The following is a 25,069-nucleotide window of genomic DNA, read 5'->3' as shown; positions in this document are numbered from 1 at the left end:
TCTTCCGTGTATTCTTGCCACCTCTTCTTAATATCTTCTGCTTCTGTTAGGTCCAGACCATTTCTGTCCTTTATCGAGCCCATCTTTGCATGAAATGTTCTCTTGGTATCTCTAATTTTCTTGAAGAGATCTCTAGTCTTTCCCATTCTGTTGTTTGCCTCTATTTCTTTGCATTGATTGCTGAGGAAGTCTTTCTTATCTCTTCTTGCTATTCTTTGGAACTCTGCATTCAGATGCTTATATCTTTCTTTTTCTCCTTTGCTTTTTGCCTCTCTCCTTTTCACAGCTATTTGTAAGGCCTCCCCAGACAGCCATTTTGCTTTTTTGCATTTCTTTTCCATGGGGATGGTCTTGATCCCTGTCTCCTGTACAATGTCACGAACCTCATTCCATAGTTCATCAGGCACTTTATTTATCAGATCTAGGCCTTTAAATCTATTTCTCACTTCCACTGTATAATCATAAGGGATTTGATTTAGGTCATACCTGAATGGTCTAGTGGTTTTCCCTACTTTCTTCAATTTGAGTCTGAATTTGGTAATAAAGAGTTCATGATCTGAGCCACAGTCAGCTCCTGGTCTTGTTTTTGTTGACTGTATAGAGCTTCTCCATCTTTGGCTGCAAAGAATATAATCAATCTGATTTCGGTGTTGGCCATCTGGTGATGTCCATGTGTAGAGTCTTCTCTTGTTTGTTGGAAGAGGGTGTTTGCTCTGACAAGTGCATTTTCTTGGCAAAACTCTATTAGTCTTTGCCCTGCTTCATTCCGCATTCCAAGGCCAAATTTGCCTGTTATTCCAGGTGTTTCTTGACTTCCTACTTTTGCATTCCAGTCCCCTATAATGAAAAGGACATGTTTTTTGGGTGTTAGTTCTAAAAGGTCTTGTAGGTCTTCATAAAACTGTTCAACTTCAGCTTCTTCAGTGTTACTGGTTGGGGCATAGACTTGGATAACTGTGATACTGAATGGTTTGCCTTGGAGATGAACAGAGATCATTCTGTCATTTTTGAGACTGCATCCAAGTACTGCATTTTGGACTCTTTTGTTGACCATGATGGCTACTCCATTTCTTCTGAGGGATTCCTGCCCACAGTAGTAGTTGTAATGGTCATCTGAGTTAAATTCACCCATTCCAGTCCATTTTAGTTCTCTGATTCCTAGAATGTCAACGTTCACCCTTGCCATCTCTTGTTTAACCACTTCCAATTTGCCTTGATTCATGGACCTGACATTCCAGGTTCCTATGCAATATTGCTCTTACAGCATCGGATCTTGCTTCTATCACCAGTCACATCCACAACTGGGTACTGTTTTTGTTTTGGCTCCATCCCTTCATTCTTTCTGGAGTTATTTCTCCACTGATTTCCAGTAGCATATTGGGCACCTACCGACCTGGGGAGTTCCTCTTTTGGTATCCTATCATTTTGCCTTTTCATACTGTTCATGGGGTTCTCAAGGCAAGAATACTGAAGTGGCTTGCCATTCCCTTCTCCAGTGGACCGCATTCTGTCAGACCTCTCCACCATGACCCACCTGTCTTGGGTTGCCCCACAGGCATGGCTTGGTTTCACTGAGTTAGACAAGGCTGTGGTCCTAGTGTGCTTAGATTGACTAGTTTTCTGTGATTATGATTTCAGTGTGTCTGCCCTCTGATGCCCTCTTGCAACACCTTCCATCTTACTTGGGTTTCTCTTACCTTGGGAGTTGGCTATCTCTTCACGGCTGCTCCAGCAAAGCACAACTGCTGCTCCTTACCTTGGCCGAGGGGTATCTCCTTACCACCGCTGTTCCTGACCTTCAATGTGGTATAGCTCCTCTAGGCCCTCCTGTGCCTGCACAGCCACCACTCCCCGGGTTGCTCCGGCCCTGGCCTCGGGCGTTGGTGGCTCCTCCCAGTTGCCGCCCCTGACCTCGGACGCGGGGTGTCTCCTCCCGGCTGCCCCAACCTCGGACGTGGGGTAGCTCCTTTTGGCCGAGCTTAAGTGCTAGAGGATGTGCATGAAGGCTGCACATAAATAGATAGCAAGCATGCTCTTTGACTTAGGTTATATTTTTCCTGGAGGTTGCTTTAGGACAGCTGTTAGGGATTAAAGGGAGGGAGTACCTAGAATACAGGCAAACCAGATGATATCTATGTTTATACTTAAATTTCACCTATGCCTTAGGGTGATTTGTCAACAGTTGTTGATTAACATATAAAGAACTCTTATCAAGAATCTAGGCTTCAGAAGAGCCCAAGGCAAGGGCTTCAAATCATATCTCCATCTGCCTCAGAGAGTTTATTATTTATCATGGGGAGTGTTAAAAGTAAATTTTCACTGGAGAAATGAGTAGTGTTAAGGCATGTTGCCCTCCAAAAGTCTATTTCCCAGTCCTATGTAAGTTCTGGCAGCTCTATAGTGGGGTTAATGGCGACCTCCTCCAAGAAGACTTATGCCATACCCACACCCAGAGCCCCTGTCCCTGTGGCAGACCACTGTTGACCCGTACCTCCGCAGGAAACATTATCTGTATAAGATGCTATCAATGGGAGAAAAATCAATAACCTCAGATATGCAGATGACACCACCTTTAATGGCAGAAAGTGAAGAAGAACTAAAGAGCCTCTTGATGAAAATGAAAGAGGAGAGTGAAAAAGTTGGCTTTAAGCTCAACATTCAGAAAACTAAGATCATGGCATCCGGTCCCATCACTTCATGGCAAATAGGTTGAGAAACAGTGGCAGACTTTATTTTTTAGGGGTCCAAAATCACTGCAGATGGTGACTGCAGCCATGAAATTAAAAGACGCTTACTCTTTGGAAGAAAAGTTATGACCAACCGAGACATCATATTAAAAAGGAGAGACATTACTTTGCCAACAAAGGTCTGTCTAGTCAAGGCGACGGTTTTTCCAGTAGTCATATATAGATGTGAGAGTTGGACTATAAAGAAAGCTGAGCACCAAAGAATTGATGCTTTTGAACTGTGGTGTTGGAGAAGACTCTTGAGAGTCCCTTGGACTGCAAGGAGATCAAACCAGTCTATCCTAAAGGAAATCAGTCCTGAATGTTCACTGGAAGGGCTGATGCTGAAGCTGAAACTCCAATACTTTGGCCACCTGATGTGAAGAGCTGACTCATTTGAAAAGACCTTGATACTGGGAAAGATTGAAGGTGGGAGGAGAAGGGGATGACAGAGGATGAGATGGTTGGATGTCGTCACCGACTCAAAGGACATGAGTTTTGAGTAAACTCCGGGAGTTGGTAACGGTGGTGCAGTCCATGGGGTCGCAAAGAGTTGGACATGACTGGGTGACTGGACTGAACTGAACTGAACTGATGTGGTAGAATTTGATCTTAGATGTGCTTTTGAAACTATTTTCCTCAAACTGGGACTTGAACCTGTCACGTGAGTTTATGTTCCTCGGTTCTTTGTCTCGTCACAACAAAGATTTGGAGCAATGGACATTAAAGCCCTCAGTGCGTCACAGCTCTCAGGTTTTGGACAAACCGTGTTATAGCTCTTAGGCAAATCAATGTTACAGCTCTATTTTATTTAGAAGATAGCAGGAGAATCCATCCTTGAAGGGTGAGGGCATGCCAACCCGAAGACTTGAAGAGGAGAGAGTGGAGGAGCGTGTGGGGGAGGGAGACAGAGAGAGGGGGAGAGAGAGAAAGAGCGCACGCATGCAGGAAAGAAAGAGAGAAAAATCACTTTGGCTCCTCTTTTTATATGTTTTTTCCTCCACCTGTGCCTGCCCTATGCAAACTGGGCTTAGCCAGGAGTGCTGTTTGTTCTACCTGAAGTCCTCACTCTGGTCCTCGGACCTTCTTTTGTTCTATTTTTGCGGGCTTTTCCCTAACTTGTCTTTTAGCCACCGCCATTTTGGAGTCTTTTTCCCTATTCTACCTACCTAACATTCCCCCCTCAAGAGATGGGAGGCCCAATTCTTTGGGAATAGGGGCATCGAGGTCTTTCTGGCTACTTCCTGCTGAACTGGGACAGTGAGGGGTATTGGGGCCTCCCCCTCTTGCTAGTCTCAAGCCTCAGAGTCCTTATAGAGGTGTCCATCTAAGGGTGTGTGATATTTTTCATGGTCGGCTGTAGTTTTATATCTTTGTTGAACTGGCACTGCATGTTGTAGCTGATTGACCTGGGCAGAGACAAAACAGGTTAGACAATTGCCAGTACATGGAATAATCATAAGCATCATCAATATAGCATAACAAGCACTAGTAGGGGCATTAGTCAATTTTAAATTCACTTCGCCAGGATGGCTCAAGTCCCTCCTTGTTCAGGGATCAGAAGATCCATCTCCTGTCTGTTTTGGAGTACAATCTCTGTCAAGCTGTGTTGGCTGTTTAGAGCTATCCTGAGAAATCTTATCCCCAGAAACTAGATTTTGGGGGTGTTCATTAGAATGGCACTCATTGGTAGTGCTGAATAGGTATCGGAGATCTCCCAGGGGCTCACAGGTGTATTGAGTGTCCTCTTCTGTCTTCTTCCATGGCTTGACTCATGAGTAGTGAATCCAGGAGTCATGTCCTGGTACCTTGACTGCTGTGGGGGTAGAAAGTATTACAGAGTAGGAAACCTTCCATGTGGGCTGGAGTTGAGCCTTTGGGGACCCATCTTTCTAGACTTTAATTAGGACTTGAGTTCCTGGAGCATATAGTGGTGACTCCTTAGGATCTTTTGGGTCCTGGTTTATACCCCACAAGTGTATATCTTATTGGAATTTCCCAATGGCCATGGTATAAGACTGGAGGGTCTGAACCTCTGGATCTAGGAAGAGGTCATTGACATAAACAAAAGGTCTCCCATATAGCATCTCATAAGGACTAAGACCAAGCTGTTCCTTAGGGGCAATGCAGGTGCAGAGGAGAGCTATTGGTAAAGCCTCCTTCCATCTCAGGGAGGTCTCCTGGGTTATTCTTTTTATCGCTGATTTTAATAATTGATTGGCTCTTTCTACTTTTCCCGGAGATTGAGGCTTCCAGACACAATGGAGACAATAAGTAATGCCCAATGCTTTCGAGACTCCTTAGGTGACCTTAGAAGTAAATGATGTCCCTTTGTCACTTTGTAATGACCTGGGCAGACCAAATCTTGAAATGATTTCATGGAGCAGTTTTTTTACCACCTCCTCAGCCTTCTCAGTCTGGGTGGGAAAGCCTTCAATCCATCCTGTGAATGTATCTATCATGACTAATAGGTATTTATACCCTTGAGAAACTGGCATCTGGGTGAAGTCCATCTGCCAGTCCTCTCCTGGGTAGGCCCCACGTCGTTGGATGGGCTGGGCCAGCTAGGGTCTTTGAGCTCCTTGGGGGTTGTTTAAGGCAAGAGGGACAAGAGGAGACACCTGTCTTATAGTTGTTTGGAAGCCTATTCCTCTGAAGGACCTTTCTAGTAATCTTTGGAGGGCCTTTTCTCCTAAATGAGTAGTAGCATGTAAGGAGTTAACCAACTTCCATTGGAGGTTTCCAGGCAGAAAGGAGTCCCGCCTTTTGGAACCACCCCATATGATCTTCTAAGAATGCTCGCTCTTAGCTTTAAGAGTTTCACCTTCAGTATATGAAGGAGTTTCTGGCAAATTAGTCTGTGGAACTAAGGTGGTAATCCCTATTAGGTCATGGTTCTGTAATGCTGCTCTCCTAGCTGCCTGATCAGCTGCTTGGTTCCCTTGTGCCACTTCTGTGCTCCCTTTTTGGTGTCCTTTACAGTGGGAGACTGAAACCTCAGTGGGCAGATGGACTGCCTCCAAGAGTAGAAGAATCTGATCACCATATTAGATTGGGGACCCTCGGGTGGTCAAGTGGCCCCTTTCTTTCCAAATAGCTGCATGTGCATGTAGCACCAGAAAGGCATACTTGGAACCAGTGTAAACGGCTTTTCTTTTTCCTTTTCCCAGCTCTAAACCTCGAGTCAGGGCTATGAGCTCAGCTAATTGGGCTGAAGTACCTGGTGGCAGAGGCTTAGCCTCTATGGTCTCAAAATTGGAAACTACTGCATACTCGGCTCTTCTTTTTACATCCAAGACAAAGCTGCTTCCATCAGTGTACCAGATTTCCTCAGGATTGGTCAGAGGATCTTCTGACAATCCCTCTTGGGGTTTTGTCCAGTGGTCCAAGGTTTCTAGACAAGAGTGAAAGGGGAGAGAGCCCTCGGGGGTAGGCAGGAGGGTGGCTGGGTTAAGAACCTCACAAGGGGATATAGTGAGGCCTGGATTTTCCATCAGCATTACTTGATATCTGAGGATTCTTTGATCAGACATCCATAAACGGCCTCTCCCATTTAGGAGTTCTTTTACTTGGTGGCTGGTAAAAATAGTTCGTTTGCCCCCAAAGGAGAGTTTTAAAGCATCTTCTATCATGATTGCAATAGCTGCAAGATTTCGAAGGAATGGGGGCCAGCCTCAGGCAGTTGGATCGAGCTCTTTGGACAAGTAAGCTGCAGGCTCACCTGAAAGCTGATGCTGTGAAAGTGCTGCACTCAGTATGCCAGCAAATTTGGAAAACTCAGCAGTGGCCACAGGACTGGAAAAGGTCAGTTTTCATTCCAATCCCAAAGAAAGGCAATGCAAAAGAATGCTCAAACTACCGCACAATTACACTCATCTCACATGCTAGTAAGTTAATGCTGAAAATTCTCCAAGCCAGGCTTCAGCAATACGTGAACCGTGAACTTCCAGATGTTCAAGCTGGTTTTAGAAAAGGCAGAGGAACCTGAGATCAAATTGCCGACATCTGCTGGATCATGGAAAAAGCAAGAGAATTCCAGAAAAACATCTATTTCTGCTTTATTGACCATGCCAAAGCCTTTGACTGTGTGGATCACAATAAACTGGGGAAAATTCTGAAAGAGATGGGAATATCAGACCACCTAACCTGCCTTTTGAGAAATCTGTATGCAGGTCAGGAAGCAACAGTTAGAACTGGACATGGAACAACAGACTGGCTCCAAATAGGAAAAGGAGTACATCAAGGCTGTATATTGTCACCCTGCTTATTTAACTTATAAGCAGAGTACATCATGAGAAATGCTGGGCTGGAAGAAACACAAGCTGGAATCAAGATTGCTGGGAGAAATATCAATAACCTCAGATATACAGATGTCACCACCCTTATGTCAGAAAGTGAAGAGGAACTAAAAAACCTCTTGATGAAAGTGAAAGAGGAGAGTGACAGAAAACGAAGATCATGGCATCTGGTCCCATCACTTCATGGGAAATAGATGGGGAAACAGTAGAAACAGTGTCAGACTTTATTTTTGTGGGCTCCAAAATCACTGCAGATGGTGACTGCAGCCATGAAATTAAAAGACACTTACTCCTTGGAAAAAAAGTTATGACCAACCTAGATAGTATATTCAAAAGCAGAGATATTACTTTGCCGACTAAGGTCCTTCTAGTCATGGCTATGGTTTTTCCTGTGGTCATGTATGGATGTGAGAGTTGGATTGTGAAGAAGGCTGAGCGCTGAAGAATTGATGCGTTTGACTCTGGTGTTGGAGAAGACTCTTGAGAGTCCCTTGGACTACAAGGAGATCCAACCAGTCCATTCTAAAGGAGATCAGTCCTGGGATTTCTTTGGAAGGAATGATGCTAAAGCTGAAACTCCAGTACTTTGGCCACCTCATGCAAAGAGTTGACTCCTTGGAAAAGACTCTGATGCTGGGAGGGATTGGGGGCAGGAGGAGAAGGGGACGACAGAGGATGAGATGGCTGGATGGCATCACTGACTCGATGGACACGAGTCTGAGTGAACTCCGGGAGTTGGTGATGGACAGGGAGGCCTGGCGTGCTGTGATTCATGGGGTCGCAAAGAGTTGGATATGACCGAGCGACTGAACTGGACTGAAGCTAGCAACTGAACTGGACTGGGGCTCAGATCCCAACCTTTGAGTTAACACTCCCATAGCTATTCTCTCTCTTTCATGGACATAAAGTTGGAATGCGTTTTCTGGGTCTGGCAAACTCAAGGCAGGTGCCTGAGTTAAGGCCCGTTTTAGTGTAGCCTCTGACTTCTTTTGAAGAGTTCCCCACACCAGTGGGATTGAATCATCTCATCCCTTTAAGCTTTCATATATTTCAGTTCAGTTTAGTCGCTCAGTCATCTCTGACTCTTTGCGACCCCATGAATCGCAGTATGCCAGGCCTCCCTGTCTATCACCAACTCCCGGAGTTCACTCAGACTCACGTCCATCGAGTCAGTGATGCCATCCAGCCATCTCATCCTCGGTCGTCCCCTTCTTCTCCTGCCCCCAATCCCTCCCAGCATCAGAGTCTTTTCCAAGGTGTCAACTCTTCACATGAAGTGGCCAAAGTACTGGAGTTTCAGCTTTAGCATCATTCCTTCCAAAGAAATCCCAGGGCTGATCTCCTTCAGAATGGACTGGTTGGATCTCCATGCAGTCCAAGGGACTCTCAAGAGTCTTCTCCAACACCACAGTTCACAAGCATCAATTCTTTGGCGCTCAGTCTTCTTCACAGTCCAACTCTCACATCCATACATGACCACTGGAAAAACCATAGCCATGACTAGTCGGACTTTAGTCGGCAAAGTAATGTCTCTGCTTTTGAATATACTATCTAGGTTGGTCATAACTTTCCTTCCAAGGAGTAAGTGTCTTTTAATTTCATGGCTGCAGTCACCATCTGCAGTGATTTTGGAGCCCCCAAAAATAAAGTCTGACACTGTTTCTACTGTTTCCCCATCTATTTGCCATGAAGTGATGGGACCAGATGCCATGATCTTCACTTTCTGAATGTTGAGCTTTAAGCCAACTTTTTCACTCTCCCCTTTTACTTTCATCAAGAACTTTTTAGTTCCTCTTCACTTTCTGCCTTAAGGGTGGTGTCATCTGCATATCTGAGGTTATTGATATTTCTCCTGACAGTCTTGATTTTAGCTTGTGTTTCTTCCAGTCCAGTGTTTCTCATGATGTACTCTGCATATAAGTTAAATAAGCAGGGTGACAATATACAGCCTTGATGTACTCCTTTTCCTATTTGTAACCAGTCTGTTGTTCCATGTCCAGTTCTAACCTTTGCTTGCTGACCTGCATACAGATTTCTCAAGAGGCAGGTCAGGTGGTATTCCCATCTCTTTCAGAATTTTCCACAGTTTATTGTGATCCACACAGTCAAAGGCTTTGGCATAGTCAATAAGCTTTCATATAAAGGCTGGGCAATTAATTAGACCATAGTTGGGTATCCAGATTCTACAATATCCAGTTAGCCCCAGGAAAGCTCGCAATTGTTTTCAAGTCGTGGGGGAGGGCAACTGGAGGATTCCTTGTAACTGATCAGAGGACAGCCTCCTGGACCCGTGTGTAATCTGAACTCCCAGGTAAGTGACCTTTGTCTGGACCATCTGTGCCTTAGCACGGGAGACTTTATATCCCCTTTCTGCCAAGAAGTTTAGAACATGAATTGCATGTTGTTGGGCACTTTTCTCATCTGGAGAGCAAATTAGTAGGTCATCTACGTATTGTAATATTTTCCCATTAAGTCCTAGGTCCAGATCTAGGAGATCCTGGCTAAGCACCTGTCCAAACAGGTGGGGGCTATCTCTGAACCCCTGAGGTAATACTGTCCAAGTCATCTGTTGGTGTTTTTCTCCTGGGGCCTCCCACTCAAAGGCAAAAAGATATTGGGATTCTTTAGCCAGTGGTGTGCAAAAAAATGCATCTTTGAGATCCAAGACTGTAAACCACTCGGCACTGGGTGGGATTTCTCCCAAGATTATATAGGGATTGGGTGCTGTGGGGTGGAGGGGGACTACAGCTTCATTTATGATCTGGAGATCTTGAACCTTTCGCCAGGTTCCATCTTTTCTCTTTACTGAGAGGATTGGAGTGTTACGTGGTGAACTGGTGGGGACCAATAGCCCACAAGCAAGGAATTTATTTATTAAAGGCTGTAGTCCCTCCCGAGCCTCTCTTTTGAGAGGGTATTGTTTCCGGTTAGGAAACCGAGTGGGATCTCAGAGGACAATGATGACCGGTTCAGCTTGGTGGGTTTGTCCAGGAATCCCATGGTCCCACACCTGGGGGTTAATTTTGTCTTCCTATAGTTTTTGGTCCCTCTCTATTGAAGGTGTAATGGGTTGTTCAGTAGTAACCAGGAGCTGCAGGGCTCTAGGGACTGAAAAACTTCCCATCACAAGGGTGATCCCCAGTTTAGTGAGTATATCTCTTCCAAATAAGGGAGTAGGACACTCAGGGACCACCAGAAACTGGTGGGAAAATATTTTTCCATCCCAGCAACAAAGAAGTGCTTGGGTGAATCTTTTAGTAGTTGCTTTTCCTGTAGCACTCAAAATGGTACAGGTTTGGGAGGAGAAGGCTCCGGAGTAGGAGATCAAGACAGACTAGGTAGCCCTTGTGTCAACCAAGAAATTCTTGGACCTACCTGCCACATCCAGTTGCACCCTTGGGTCCAGCCCCGTGATGGTTATCCATGACAGGCAGGCTGGCTGGAGCAGGCCACTTCAGTCCTCTTGAACCATCATGAGGGTAGGCTTGGCGCTTGACCTTGAGGCTCTTGGGTCCCGAGGGCAGAGTGTCACCCAATTTCCCAGTTGATGGCATTTGTGGCAAGCCATTCTAGGAGACTTGTCACGGTTTGGACACTCTTTGGCCCAATGCCCCACCTGTCTACAGATCAGGCATTTGTCTTTCAAGGACTCGGGGTTTGCTATAGGGCTTCTCTGGAGGGCGGCCAGCATCTGGGCATGGCTTGTCTCTTTCTTTCTCTCCTTTTCCTGGGCCTTGGCCTCCTTCTTCTGTTCTCTGTTATAACAGGTATTGGTGGTTGTCTGGACCATCTCATCTAAAGAGGCAGCAGGGTCTTGCTGTTGTAGCTGTTATAACTTTATTTTGATATCTGATGCACACTGAGACAGGAATTTGTCCTTTAAAATCACTTGTCCCTCATAAGAGTCGAAGTCCAGATTGGTAAACTTTTGGAGTGCCTCTTTTAGCCTTTCCAGAAAGGCAATGGTGTTCTCATTGGGCTCCTGAGTTATTGCTGAGACTGGGCACAGTCCTACAAGTAATAGGCTTCCTTCTCTTTCCATGGGTGGACTTCCTTAGGGCTGAGTCTTTCTGAAGCTTATCCTACCCAGAACTGTTGCAACCTGAGAGCCAGGCATCCCCGGGTCAGGGTGCAGATCCTCAGGCAAGCTGAGGCATGACAGCCTCCTAGAGATTGAATCCCCAGGCAGGTCGAGGCATGACGGCATCCCGAGAATTGGGTCCCTGGGCAGGTCGAAGCGTGACGACCTCCTGGGACCCCTGGGACTGGTGGATCCCTGAGCAGCTTGAGGCGTGACAACATTTGGAGGACCAGATTCCTAGGCAGGTCAAGGCGTGATGACCTCCTGGGACCCCAGGTCTGGATTTTGGGCATCCCCAAGGTCTCCAGTGTGACCAGTGCTGGGTAGAATTAAGGGGTTTGTAACTCATTGCTAGTTTGCCCACCGTGGATGGGAATAGATATGATGTAAGCTCATCCTACCCAGTACTGTTGCAACCTGAGAGCCAGGCGTCCCCGGGTCAGGGTGCAGATCCTCAGGCAAGCTGAGGCATGACAGCCTCCTAGAGACTGAATCCCCAGGCAGGTCGAGGCGTGACGGCATCCCGAGAATTGGGCCCCTGGGCAGGTCGAGGTGTGATGACCTCCTGGGACCCCTGGGACTAGTGGATCCCCAAGCAGGTTGAGGCGTGACAACCTTTTGAGGACCAGATTCCTAGGCAGGTCAAGGCGTGATGACCTCCTGGGACCCCCGGACTGGAGTTGGGCATCCCCAAGATCTCCAGGGTGACCAGTACTGGGTAGGATTAGGGGGTTGGATATTATAGAGTATTTCCCTCCCAAGGCCAGCTATTTTCTGGTTGTCTCTCCAGAAAATGGTAGAGGCAACCCTGTGGGTCTGGATAGGGCTCAGGAAAAGAGCATGAAACAGGAGGGAAGGGGGAAGAGCACAACCTTTGAAAGAATGCCATAACACAAGGGTATAATGTAAACCAATTTAAATCAATTGGGCCCAAGATGACAAGTCAAATTTAAGTAAACCTTAATCTCCAATCTATAAGCCAACAGACACACCCAGAGGTGGCAGGACAGCTCCAAGTCACTGTCAAAAGATGGAAGAGTGGGTGGTTCCCCAATGATAGGGATGATCCTCCCACTCATTAGCGTATGAATTCCACCCCCTCACAAAACCTAGCCAGGCCGCATTTCATGGCCGGTACCCTGTAGAGTGGGTGCTTCTCTCTGAATCTTAACAAGTCTACCTCTTATCTATCGCTTTGACTCTCAATGAATTTTTGCAAGGAGACTTCAGAGCCTGAGCTTTATTAGGTACCCGAGGCCATTCTGGGTGTTGGTCAGGCTCAAGTCCCAGGAGAGGGCTGAAGGACAGGAGGAAAAAGCAATGGGAAAAACGTGCTGAGGAATCCCCTTCATAGCCCGCTGGAAAATTTGCTAAACATCTGACTGGTGCTCAGTTTTTTTTGGTCTGATCCTTGGCACAGAGAAGAGAAAGGACAGAAGAACCCCTACCGGCTTGTGTAACAGCTACTGGGGCTCAGCAGATAGTGCCTTTGGGACATGCTGAGGATTAGCCTCTCCAGAGTCCCTCAGCTGCGCCCCCTGCTGCCCACTTGTTCACAGGAGGTTCGAGGAAACAAGAAAGGAGAGATTGTAAAGGAATTAAGATTTCATTAGGCGTGTCCCTCCAGCCATAGGAGCAAGAACCTCTTACCTTAACTGGAAGTCTTCTGGAATCTGAGATGGCCGTGTGAGCTTTCTGCTGAGTGTTTTTTGCTGTCCCAGTTTCCAGCACGATGGGCCTTCCCCTGCGCTGGTTTTCTTCACCTTCTGCTTCTAGCGTGGGAGCTTTGCTGAGTTGGGCTCCTACTGTGCTTGGCCTCTTCCGCACGGAGGTTGTTTCAGCCAGGTTAAATCCGAGTCACGGCATCATAGATGTCACGTGAGTTCCTCGGTTCTTTGTCTCATCACAACAAAGATTTGGAGCGACAAATGTTAAAGCCCTCTGCGCTTCACAGCTCTTGGGTCTTGGACAAACCGTGTTATAACTCTTAGGCAAATCAATGTCACAGCTCTATTTTATTTAGAAGATAGCAGGAGAATCCATCCTCGAAGCGTGAGGGCATGCCAACCCAAAGACTTGAAGAGAGAGAGTGGAGGAGCACGTTGGGAGGGAGAGAGAGAGAGAGGGAGAGAAAGAGGGGGAGAGAGAGAGAGAAAGAGCGCACACACACGGGAGAGAAAGAGAGAGAGAAATCGCTTTGGCTCCTCCTTTTATATGTTTTTTTCCTCCACCTGGGCCTGCCCTATGCAAATTGGGCTTAGCCAGGAGTGCTGTTTGTTCTACCTGAAGTCCTCACTCCGGCCCTCGGACCTTCTTTTGTTCTATTTTTGCGGGATTTTCCCTTCCTTGTCTTTTAGCCACTGCCAGTTTGGACTCCTTTTCCCTATTCTACCTAACTAACAAACCCACATGCCTGCATTTGAACCCAGGCAAAATCCAGTCTTCCAACTGAGATCACAGATCTGGTTTCAGGTGTAATGAAGCTCAGGTTTTTGATGTGTCATCACAGAAAGAATTCAGTGAGAGACAAAGTGCTAGGTAAGAAGTGGATTTATTCAGAGAGAAATACCCTCCACAGAGTGTGGGCCATCACAGAGGATGAGTGCAGCCTAGAAAGGTGGCATGGTTAGCTTTTGTGTGAGTCTTGCCTGAGTTTTTGTGACCCTATGGGCTGTATGTAGCCCACCAGGATCCTCTGCCCTTGGAATCCTCCAGGCAAGAATACTGGAGTGGGTTGTCATTTCCTTCTCCAGGGGATCTTCCCCACCCAGGGATTGAACCTAGGTCTCCTGCATTGCAGGCAGATTCTTTATCATCTGAGTTACCATGGAAGCCATTTTATGGACTGGGTAATTTTATAGGTTAATGAGTGGGAGGATTATTCCAACAATTTTGGGGAAAGGGTGGAGATTTCCAAGACTTGGGCCATCACCCACTTTTTGGTCTTTTAACAGTTGGCCTTAAAACTGTCATGGTGCCTCTGGGTATGTCATTTTGCTTTCTGATTGAGGATCAAGGTCTAGTTAAGTTGACTTGTCTGCCATCTTTGACCCATTTCATTCTAATTCATTTATGTTGTGTCCTTGGGCTTGTCATTCTTTCAAAAATTGTGCCCTGGCCTTTTCTCGCCTGTTGTTGTTGTTGTTGTTCAGTCGCTCAGTCATGTCTGACTCTTTGTGACCCCATTGACTGCACCACACCAGGCCTCCCTATCCCTCACCATCTCCTGGAGCTTGTTCCAACTCATGTTCATTGAGTCAGTGATGCCATCCAACCATCTCATCCTCTGTCATCCCCTTCTCCTCCTGCCTTCAATCTTTCCCAGCATCAGGGTCTTTTCTAATGAGTCAGTGCTTTGCACCAAGTGGCCAAAGTACTGGACTTCAGCCTCAGCATCAGTCCCTCCAATGAATATTCAGGGTTGATTTCCTTTAGGATAGACTGGTTTGATCTCCTTGCAGTCCAAGTGACTCTCAAGAGTCTTCTCCAACACCACAGTTCAAAAGCATCCTGGTGGTGAGTTGGATAAGGGAGAGGACATAGACCTGTAACTACTAGAAGCTACCAGTATTTTTCAAAGGAACCTCATAACTGTGAACAGCCAAATTAGCCTAAAGGCTAAGAAAGTGAATGATGCCTCTTCATATTGCTGGTTAAGTGTTCCAACAATTAACTGTTAAATACTCATACCTGAGATAAATGTGATTAACAACACATTACTGCAATGATTGATCATGAAAATAAGCTATCCTGCCCTAGAAATTCAGTGCATGGTATATGATGTAAACCTGAATTGACTATTCCAGATATTTATTTGGCATTTACATTGTCTCTTCTGTTAGACTTGGCCTTGGGCAACTCATATATGGCTCAAGCTCTAGAGTGAAATCTTTCATGTGCCTGATAGCATGGCTGTGGAAAGGCCTCCTAGGTGTGAAAAGCCAGAGGATTCTAATGGGAGAACACCACAGAAAAGTAAATCTAAAGTCTTGCTTTGGTTGATGTGGTCTGGAGGAGGAATGCTTGGGCAGTGCAGTTAGACAAAAATCACATCATCCAAATACTGAATACAAGAGTATTAAAAGGAGACAAAAACCACTGTCAATGTGAAAAGAATCTGCAATTCCTGAAACTCCTTCACACAAACCCTGCTACTCAGACAAGGCTCTCCTCATCTGAAACCCCCAAGGACCTGCCCACTGTTTTACATCTTGGCTCAGGAAGGCAATGGCACCCCACTCCAGTACTCTTGCCTGGAAAATCCCATGGACGGAGGAGCCTGGTAGGCTGCAGTCCATGAGGTTGCTAAGAGTCGGACACGACTGAGCGAATTCACTCTCACTTTTCACTTTCATGCATTGGAGAAGGAAGTGGTAACCCACTGAAGTGTTCTTGCCTGGAGAATCCCAGGGACAGGGGAGCCTGGTGGGCTGCTGTCTATGGGGTCACGCAGAGTCGGACATGACTGAAGCGACTTAGCAGCAGCAGCAGCATGAATCTTTGATTGCCTTTCTCTATTCACAATCCCTCCTTACCCTTCAACAATCCTTTCCTCATACATGAAGATGCCTCCCCAGCTCTGTTGGCCAACATTGACCCCTTGGTTCAAATTCCCTTAAATTTGTCACTAATATATTTCCTGCTTTGTCTTGAGATCCTAAAGTGAAAAGTGAAAGTGTTAGTCGCTCATCTGTGTCTGACTCTTTGCAACTCCATGGACTATAGCCCACCAGGTTCCTCTGTCCATGGAATTTTCCAGGCAGGAATATTGGAGTGAATAGCCATTCCCTTCCCAGGGAATATTCCTAACACAGGGATCAAACCTAGGTCTCCTGCATTGCAGGCAGATTCTTTATCATCCAAGCCCCAGAGAAGCCCCTTTTAAGAGTCTAAGTCCCAGGAAATTTTACTATGAAGAAGTTTGTGGCCTTTGCCACATCTGTCTAAGGCATCTCTGTAATGCCTAATGCAGAGCTGAGAACTCAAAAGTTCCTCAATTACTATGCTTGTTAAGTCCAAGGGTTATATCACTAACCTCAGATATGCAGATGATACCACCCTAATGGCAGAAAGCGAAGAAGAACCAAAGAGCCTCTTGATGAAAGTCAAAGAGGAGAGTGAAAAGTTGGCTTAAAACTCAACATTCAAAAAACAAAGATCAGGGCATCCGGGCCCATCACTTCATGGCAAATATACAGCGAAACAATGGAAGCAGTGACAGACTTTATTTTGGGGGGCTCCAAAATCACTGCAGATGGTGACTGCAGCCATGAAATTAAAAGATGCTTGCTTCTTGAAAGAAAAGCTGTGACCAACTTAGACAGCATATTAAAAAGCAGAAACATTCCTTTGCCAAAAAAGGTCCATCTATAGTTTTTCTGGTAGTGATGTATGGATGTGAGTTGGACTATAAACAAAGCTGAGCGCAGAAGAATTGATGCTTTTGAACTGTGGTGTTGGAAAAGACTCTTGAGAGTCCCTCGGACTGCAAGGAGATCAAATCAGTCAATCCTAAAGGAAATCAACCCTGAATATTCATTGGAAGGACTGATGCTGAAGCTGAAACTCCAATACTTTGGCCACCTGATGTGAAGAACTGACTCATTGGAAAAGACCCTGATGCTGGGAAAAATTCAGGGCAGGAGGACAAGGGGACAGATAACAGAAGGTAAGATGGTTGGATGGCATCACTGACTCGATGGACATGAGTGGAGGTGGTGATGGACAGGGAAGCCTGGCATGGTGCAGTTCATGGGTTCGCAAAGAGTCAGACAGCTGAGTGACTGAACTGAACTGAACTGAAGTCCAAGGAAGTGTAAACTCAAAATGCTTGAGGATAAGCAAGTGTTATCTCCAGGCTAAGGCAAACTGGAGAAGGCATTGAAATTCAAATGATTTTTTTTTTTAAGAAACCGTGCTAGAAAACAATACTGTGGTTAATTTGCATGCATCAGGTTTGTAATTCCTGGTCTCTAAGTGATTAGCAAGCAATTTCTGCTTACTTACATTGGGCAAGCAAATTGGTAACTGAAAGCAGAGAAGCGTTATTTGCTCCATTCTAGACGTCTGCTGTAAATTCAGGTTTGCTCCTGGACAAAGAGACTATCCCCAGACTGTGCAAATGCATCCACCATAAAGGGCCCGTTATGCTCAGAGAAATAGTATCTTCAGGTTTCATCTTGATCCTGAGCCCAGCTCCTTTCCCTCTAGAATCCATGCCAGGCTCTGCTAGGATGTGGTCTGCCATACAGCTGTGGGGGCATGTGTTGGAGGGTAAGTGGGTAGAAGAGTGGAGATCAGTGGACCCCTTCTCTCCATATTATGCTGTTTGGAGGCAGAAACCTACTTGTGCTCCTTTCCTGACAATTTGGGACGGGGGTATTGGCATTTGGGAGAGTAGAGGAAATCTAGGTCAAAAACTAGCTGAGCAAAAGGTAGAAAAATCTTCTTCTGAAAGAAGGCTAAAGATACAGACACACCTTCAAAGACATGAGGAAATGAGAGTCTTTATGGTGGTTCAGACAGTAAAGAATCTGTCTGCAATGCAGGAGACCCAGGTCCAATCCATGGGTCAGGAAGATTTCCTATGAAGGGAATGGCTACCCACTCCAGTGACATCACATTGCCGACAAAGGTCAATATAGCCAGCTATGGTTTTTCCAGTAGTGATGTACAGATGCGAGAGTTGGACAATAAAGAGGGCTGAGCACTGAAGAATTGATGCTTTTGAACTGTGGTGTTGGAGAAGACTCTTGAGAGTCCCATGGACTGCAAGGAGATCAAACCAGTCAATCTTAAAGGAAATCAATCCTGAATATTCATTGGAAGGATAGATGCTGAAGCTGAAGCTCTAATACTTTGGCTATCTGATGCAAAGAGCCAATTCATTAGAAAAGATCCTGAAGCTGGGAAATATTGAAGGCAGCAGGAGAAGGGGATGACAGAGGATGAGGTGGTTTGATGGCAACACCAACTCAATGAACATGAGTTTGAGCAAGCTCTGGGAGACGGTGAAGGACAGGGAAGCCTGGCATGCTGCAGTCAACGGGGCTGCAAAGAGTCAGACACTACTGAGCAACTGAACAGCAACCCACTCCCGTATTCTTGCCTGGAGAATTGCATGAATGGTGGAGCCTGGCGGGCTACAGTCCATGGGATTGCAAAGAGTAAGTCATGTCCAAGCAACTAACACTATACTTGGTGATAACAAACAATGGAGATAATTGAAAGATGAGGGCAGTTATCTGTCAACTTGCTCTTTTGAAGATGTTCATCTAAAAACAAGATCATTTGCAGGAGAAGAAATGACGTCTGATTGTTGTTAGTTGTTCGGGGGCCAGGAGATGGGAAGCAAAATGAGTTCAGAAAGAGATTTTTCTCTGAAAACCATTACTCACTGCCCTGCTACCAAGGTCCTTGAGAGATAAAGTTTTGCTGCTGCAAAACTGTTAATGTACAAGGATACACAGGGACAAAATGTCATGGGAGGTAAGCAAGCCTGGTGTCTTCAAAGATAATAAACATACCTATTTTCAAGACTTTTAAAGAGACACAAGTGGTCCGAGCAAACTACCACTTTGGATGCAGATTCACAACATCTTGTGGCAGATGGAAATAAGACTGGGGCAGGGGTTGGCTCAAAATGAAGTAATGTTAAGTTTATCACAACCAAGATAGGCAACACAGGGTTAAGGCCTAGAACAGTACTTCAGATGTGTCTGAACTAGATTTAAAATTGAACTGTCATTGAGGAGAGGATCAAGGTCAGAAACAAGGTTCCAGGGAGACCACTAAGAACCAGAATGAGAAAAACTTTTTTCTGAAAAATTCATGAAGTTTAATGAGTTGCCACTCTGATGCAATGAAGAAAACATTCAGTGATGTGACTAGTAGTAGACTTAGGGTCTAACCTGTAGACTCCCAACTATGACCTGAGCAGGTATTTCATCAGGAAGAATTTGGTGTTTCATCTCTTTGCAACCCCATGGACTGTACAGTCCATGGAATTCTCCAGGCCAGAACCCTGGAGTGGGTAGCATTTCCCTTCTCCAGGGGATCTTCCCAACACAGGGATTGAACCCAGGTCCCCCACACTGCAAGCAGATTTTTTACCAGTTGAGCCACAAGGGAAGCCCATTTCATATTTAATGAAATGCATCTGTAGCAAGTCAACTCCTACAAAACATTGTTAAAATATTCTCTCTGGAAATAACAGAGACTTTTGTCCTAAATTTGACTACTCATATTAAGCAATCTGAAAAAATATGGTGAGACTTGGCACCCTCTGAGGCATTGCTTGGTGAGAAGAGAATGTTTTTAAATCTCCTAGGACTCTGTAGAACTCTGAGCAAAGGTACAGACGTCTAGGCTTCCTGGAAGCTCTGTGTCTAGCCAAAGCACATTGCGCTTTCCCCTTTTCATTCACCATCAGAAACTAAAATTCTTCATAAGTCACAGATGCAAATATGATTCACACCTTTCTTACCGAGCAATCACAGCAACTGGACTTTGAAATTCAACTTAGAGGGAGAGGTAAGTCTATTTTTAATCAGAGAAAAACATGAAATGGAATGAAAATCACTTCCCAGATCCTGTTGAATGTGGTGTAAAACCACTCTTGAGGTGATCATTAATTTTATGGGAGTGTTATATACCAGAATCAACTTCCATGTCACTTTTTAATCAATCAATTAATCAGTGAGTCTGAGGGGAGTATGAATGCTTTGTGTTCTCTCTGCTGCTCTGTACGGATACCGGAGAACAGTGTTACTGTGTCTTAAGTGAACGATCAGGGCTGGATTCAAGAAATTTTAAACACAGAGTTGAAACTATCAGGTAGAGGGAAAGAAATGCACAATGACTTAACTGCTTCATGAAAGGAAAACATGCAGTATCTGTTTCAGTGTCCTCATTTGATGGTATTTCTTAAGGATTGTGCCAAACTATGGTATGTTTGAGAAAAATCTTTAACTTTTTTTTTTCTGACCAACATGTGTGCAACTAAAGAAAAGCACTCAGAAATGCATTTTGTCTGTAGTTGGCTCATTTTATGTGTCTTTCTTGAAATCATTATGCATTGATATTTTTGTAAAAAGTGTATTTTTTGAAAACCCTGATTTAAGATTATTACACTTTAAAACAACTTTCTCTTCTCAAGCCTATTTCACATACCAGAGCAAAAGTTTTCTTGCGCAAGCATCATTTCTGTTAGATTGGAAAGGCTTGAATTTATAAGTTGTATTAAAGAAACAATTAAAACTGTGAAATTTAACCATCTTACTTGTTGTTGTTAAGACTATAATATCCCCATAATTAAGTTTTTAAAATAATATTTGCTGATTTTCTTTAATGTATACAACTATAAAGACGATACTAATAATGTTCTATAAACCTACCCATAGATAACCTCTGATAACATGTTTTTTAAAAATTAATTCAGGTACATAATTCAAGCATTACAGAAAGTTGTAACATGAAAAGTAATATTCTCCTTCTTCATCTGATCATTCTTACCCTGTTATTGGTAGTTTCTTACAGTTATTTCAGAAAACATTTTGCTCATATATCAAAGCATGCATTGCACAAAACATGCACACACACACACACATGTACATATATAAACTTTTTTCACAGAGGGGATCACACAGTTAATATCCATAGTACTTCACCTGCCTTATTTTCACATGAGATGTCTTAAAGAACATCCTCTGTTAATGCAGATAGGTCAATTTCATTTCTTTTAACAACTGCAGAGAATCCAGTTCTGTCAGAGGCCATATATACCCGATATATTCTACAATATATTTCAGTAGCCCTTTATTGGGCTTCCCAGGTAGTGCTAGTGGTAAAGAATCCACCTGCCAATGCAGCAGACATAAGAGATGCAGGTTGGATCCCTGGGTCGGGAAGATCCCCTGGAGGAAGGCATGGCAACCCACTCCAGTATTCTTGCCTGGAGAATCCCATAGACAGAGGAGCCTGGCCAGCTACAGTCCATGGGATTGCAAAGAGTCAGACACAACTTAAGCAACTTAGCATGTACATAGCCCTTTATTAGATTCCCTGGTGGCTCAGAGGTTAAAGCGTCTGCTTGGAATGTGGGAGACCTGGGTTCGATCCCTGGGTCGGGAAGATCCCCTGGAGAAGGAAATGGCAACCCACTCCAGTACTCTTGCCTAGAGAATCCCATGGAGGGAGGAGCCTGGTAGGCCACAGTCCATGGGGTCGAAAAGAGTCAGACACGACTGAGAGACTTCACTTTCACTTTCAGCCCTTTATTATTTGGATTTAAGTAGTTTCCAGGGTGTTTTTTAATTAAAGAAAATGCTGACTGAAGATCTTTTCATAGCTAGACTTTTAAAATATACATATGTATATGTGTGTGTGTGTGTGTGTATGTGTGTGTGTGTGTGTATCATAGCCAATTAAATTCCTAGAAGTAGAATTTTTTAGAAACTAAGTTCTCTTTTTCAGTCTGTTCTAATCTTTTATGTTGCCTACAGTTTAGAGGAAGGAAAGCTTTCTCATTTGCTTCGGTCAGAAAGAATAAAACAGGAAAACATCAGCGACACTCAGGGTACCGGCCCAGATGCTTTGATTTGTTTCAAATTCAAGTGTGGAGGTGTTTTCTTGAAGAGATGCTTAGAATGAGATCCAAAATTAATGTTTCTCTCATTCCAGAATAAAACAGAATAAGCTATCAAGTGAGTAGCATCTCCCACCCAGCAGACTGTGGAGTGAGTTCATTAAGAAATATGCTGCTGCTACTGCTGCTGCTGCTGCTGAGTCGCTTCAGTCGTGTCCGACTCTGTGTGACCCCATAGACGGCAGCCCACCAGGCTTCCCCATCCCTGGGCTTCTCCAGGCAAGAACACTGCAGTGGGTTGCCATTTCCTTCTCCAATGCATGAAAGTGAAAAGTGAAAGTGAAGTTGCTCAGTCCTATCTGACTCTTTGCGACCCCATGGACTGCAGCCTACCAGGCTCCTCCGTCCATGGGATTTTCCAGGCAAGAGTACTGGAGTGGGGTGCCATTGCCTTCTCCGTAAGAAATATGACCATTTAAAAATTGATACCTGATCACAACTTTGTGATTATTACTCTGTCAAAAAATGAAATGACACACAGAACACAGGAATGCTGACTGAAGGGAAGATCTACCTGGAGTCTGTCTCAGATGAGATTTATGTGAAGTCCTTAGCCCTGGACCTCAACTGGAATCACTAAGAAGATGTCTTTGGATAAAATAGCTCACGCCTGTATATCATCTAAATGGTCCCTGAGTCATATACAATTTTATAAGACCTACATGTTGTAGAAGCCAATTTTTAGAATCTTGCTTTCATTAAATACAGAATGTTCATTCTACTGGGAAAACCTCAACTCCTTTTGTCAGTATTAACAGCCAGACAAAACCTTCTGTATATCAGCACCATATGACAAATTCAAATAATGCCTAACTCACTGGAGTTGGGAAGAGTTGTGTCTTTAAAAAGAAAAAAAAAAAGTCTAAATACAGAAGGTTCATTTTGAGGGAAAGAGAAATTTTTCTGGGTGAAGCTAGACTTCCTCCATAAACCAAGCAGACAAATTTCCGTGGGGTCAGGCCCTTTGACGATGTTTCTAAGGGGACCAGACCTGGCGCCCCTGAATCTCTGCCATCCATCTGCATCTCCTCGCTCTGTACCTGGAAGTGTCTGTAGGAGAGAGGCCTCAGGCTGCCTCCTGAGCAACGCTACCCTGTTTGTAAGCACAGATGGGCTGCTCCGGGTGACTGTCTTTAGGACTCTGGGAGTCTGAGAAAATGGACACTCCATGAGTTCCTTTAATTTAGTTGTGAATAAGAATCTTTTTTTCCGCAGGTTTTCTGCACTCTTAGAAAATGAATAGTGAGAATTTGGGTGGGTAAAAACAGTAGGGAAAAACATGGTCAGTGATGTATTTCTTCTGTGCCTGAGATATTCCCACTAAAAATTAGATACTGATTTCAAATAGCTAAAGAGAATTTTTTTTTTTTAATGAAACAAATGGGAAAGTGCAGAAGTAGATGGAAATACCTAAGAAGCAGAGTTGAACTTCTTTCCTTCGACATGTTCTTCCATTTTATAAACTAACCATTTTAACAAATATCTTTGAGTACCCATGCACCAGACTCCTAGGTGTAGGTTAATAGAGGTTCTATACCACACATAGTCCAAGTAATGCTTTGAGTTTAAAATGGTCTCCATCACAACTACTGGAGCCCAACAGGGGGCTGTGGGAATAGAGCAAATAAGGGAGAAAGATAGATCAGAAAAATGCTAAGAAAAACAAAGAAAGCTGGGCTTTTGAAATATAATATAAATGTATTGATAGAATCTGGAAAAATAAGACTTCTTTGATATAAATTGAGCATGTATATATCAATTAATGTCAAAAATTATTTTTAAAAATGCAGATCATAGTCCCTGATCACAATGCAGTGAGTGGGGAAAGGGGAGACTCACTTAAAATTTTAAAAAGCAGAGAAAAAGCTGGTACAACTCCATGAACCTCTGGATTGAACCATCCCTGAAGACAATTCAACTCTAGAGTTTTTGGTTATTTTCACCAGAAACCCCCTACCCTTCTCTTTGTACACCAAGTTTTCTGCCACTCACAACAAAAATATTCTAATACTATTATCTGGAAATTCTGTGCTCAGTCTAATTATAAATTAAATGTAATGAAAATATTTTCAGACCAAGTTTCTCTCCCCTAAGGCCTTTCTCAGGCAGTTATATTTAGAGATGAGCAATATCAGAATCTGAGACATGGGGAACTGAAACCAGGAGAATGACAAAGGGAAGTTCCAGAATGCAGCTAATGCAGCAACCTAGAAAACAATCACTGTTAGGGAGCTAACTGTCCAAGAAGGAGGTATCTTGGAAAAGGAAGTTTCATACATCTCCTAGTATTCTTTGGAGAATGGGGAAAAAAATTTAAAGTTGCAATAAAACCAACAATGCCAGAATAAATAAGCAATTAGAAGCTCCAGAAGGAACAAGAAAGGGAGATATAAACTTAGAACATTACTTGGATCTACAGTTAAGTTTTAAAACGGTCATAATAATATAAGGATTTTATTGAGTTTTAGCTTTTAGAATTAAAGTATGGACACAGCACAGATGCATGTACCACTTCAGAGCAGAATATAAATGATAAATAACATGAGTCTTGACAATGTGGAAGTTGTTGAGTATAGATGATAGAACATGGCAAGTAGAAAGTGAAAAAGGACAGAAGAGGATAAGACTATGCACCTAAGATTCTTATTTTAGTAAGAATCTTAGGCTCATATTGTAAGTATATTATCGAAAGTTACAAAAGCAACTCATAAAGATAAAAAGAATGACATGACTATATGCAAGATAGAAGATGATCTAAATACAGTGATAGAAAGTTTAAAAATGGCTTTTTTAAGGGACACATCTATGCAGGAGACCCAGGTTCGATCCCTGGGTTGGGAAGATCCCCTGGAGAAGGAAATGACAGCCCACTCCAGTGTTCTTGCCTGGAAAATCCCATGGATGGCGGAGCCTGGTAGGCTACTGTTCATGGGGTTGCAAAGAGTCAGACAGGACTGAGCGACTTCACTTTCACTTTCAAGAACTAAGGATTGATGTATATTATTTACTAGGTATTGAATAGATTTAAAGATTCTGAGAATCACACAACTAAAATCAGAAAATGTTATAAAAGTAACTTAGTTGCCTTGGGGAACAGGACTGAGAGTGCTAGGGACTGATGCTCTCCATTTTAAATTCTTATGATTTCATTAAATATTCACTGTACAGACTACCTTGATAAAAAGAAAACATTAATGTTTAAAAATGAAATCATACTCAAACCCCACTCAGAATTAAAGAAATTCAATCAAATTATTTTCAATTTATCAATTTTACAAAAATAAGAAAATTTTATGATTTCCAAGGTAAACCAGGGTAT

This window comes from Oryx dammah, unplaced genomic scaffold (assembly GCF_014754425.2).
Source record: "Oryx dammah isolate SB20612 unplaced genomic scaffold, SCBI_Odam_1.1 HiC_scaffold_1, whole genome shotgun sequence".
Taxonomy (NCBI): Eukaryota; Metazoa; Chordata; class Mammalia; order Artiodactyla; family Bovidae; genus Oryx; species Oryx dammah.
This window is presented reverse-complemented; position numbering follows the sequence as displayed.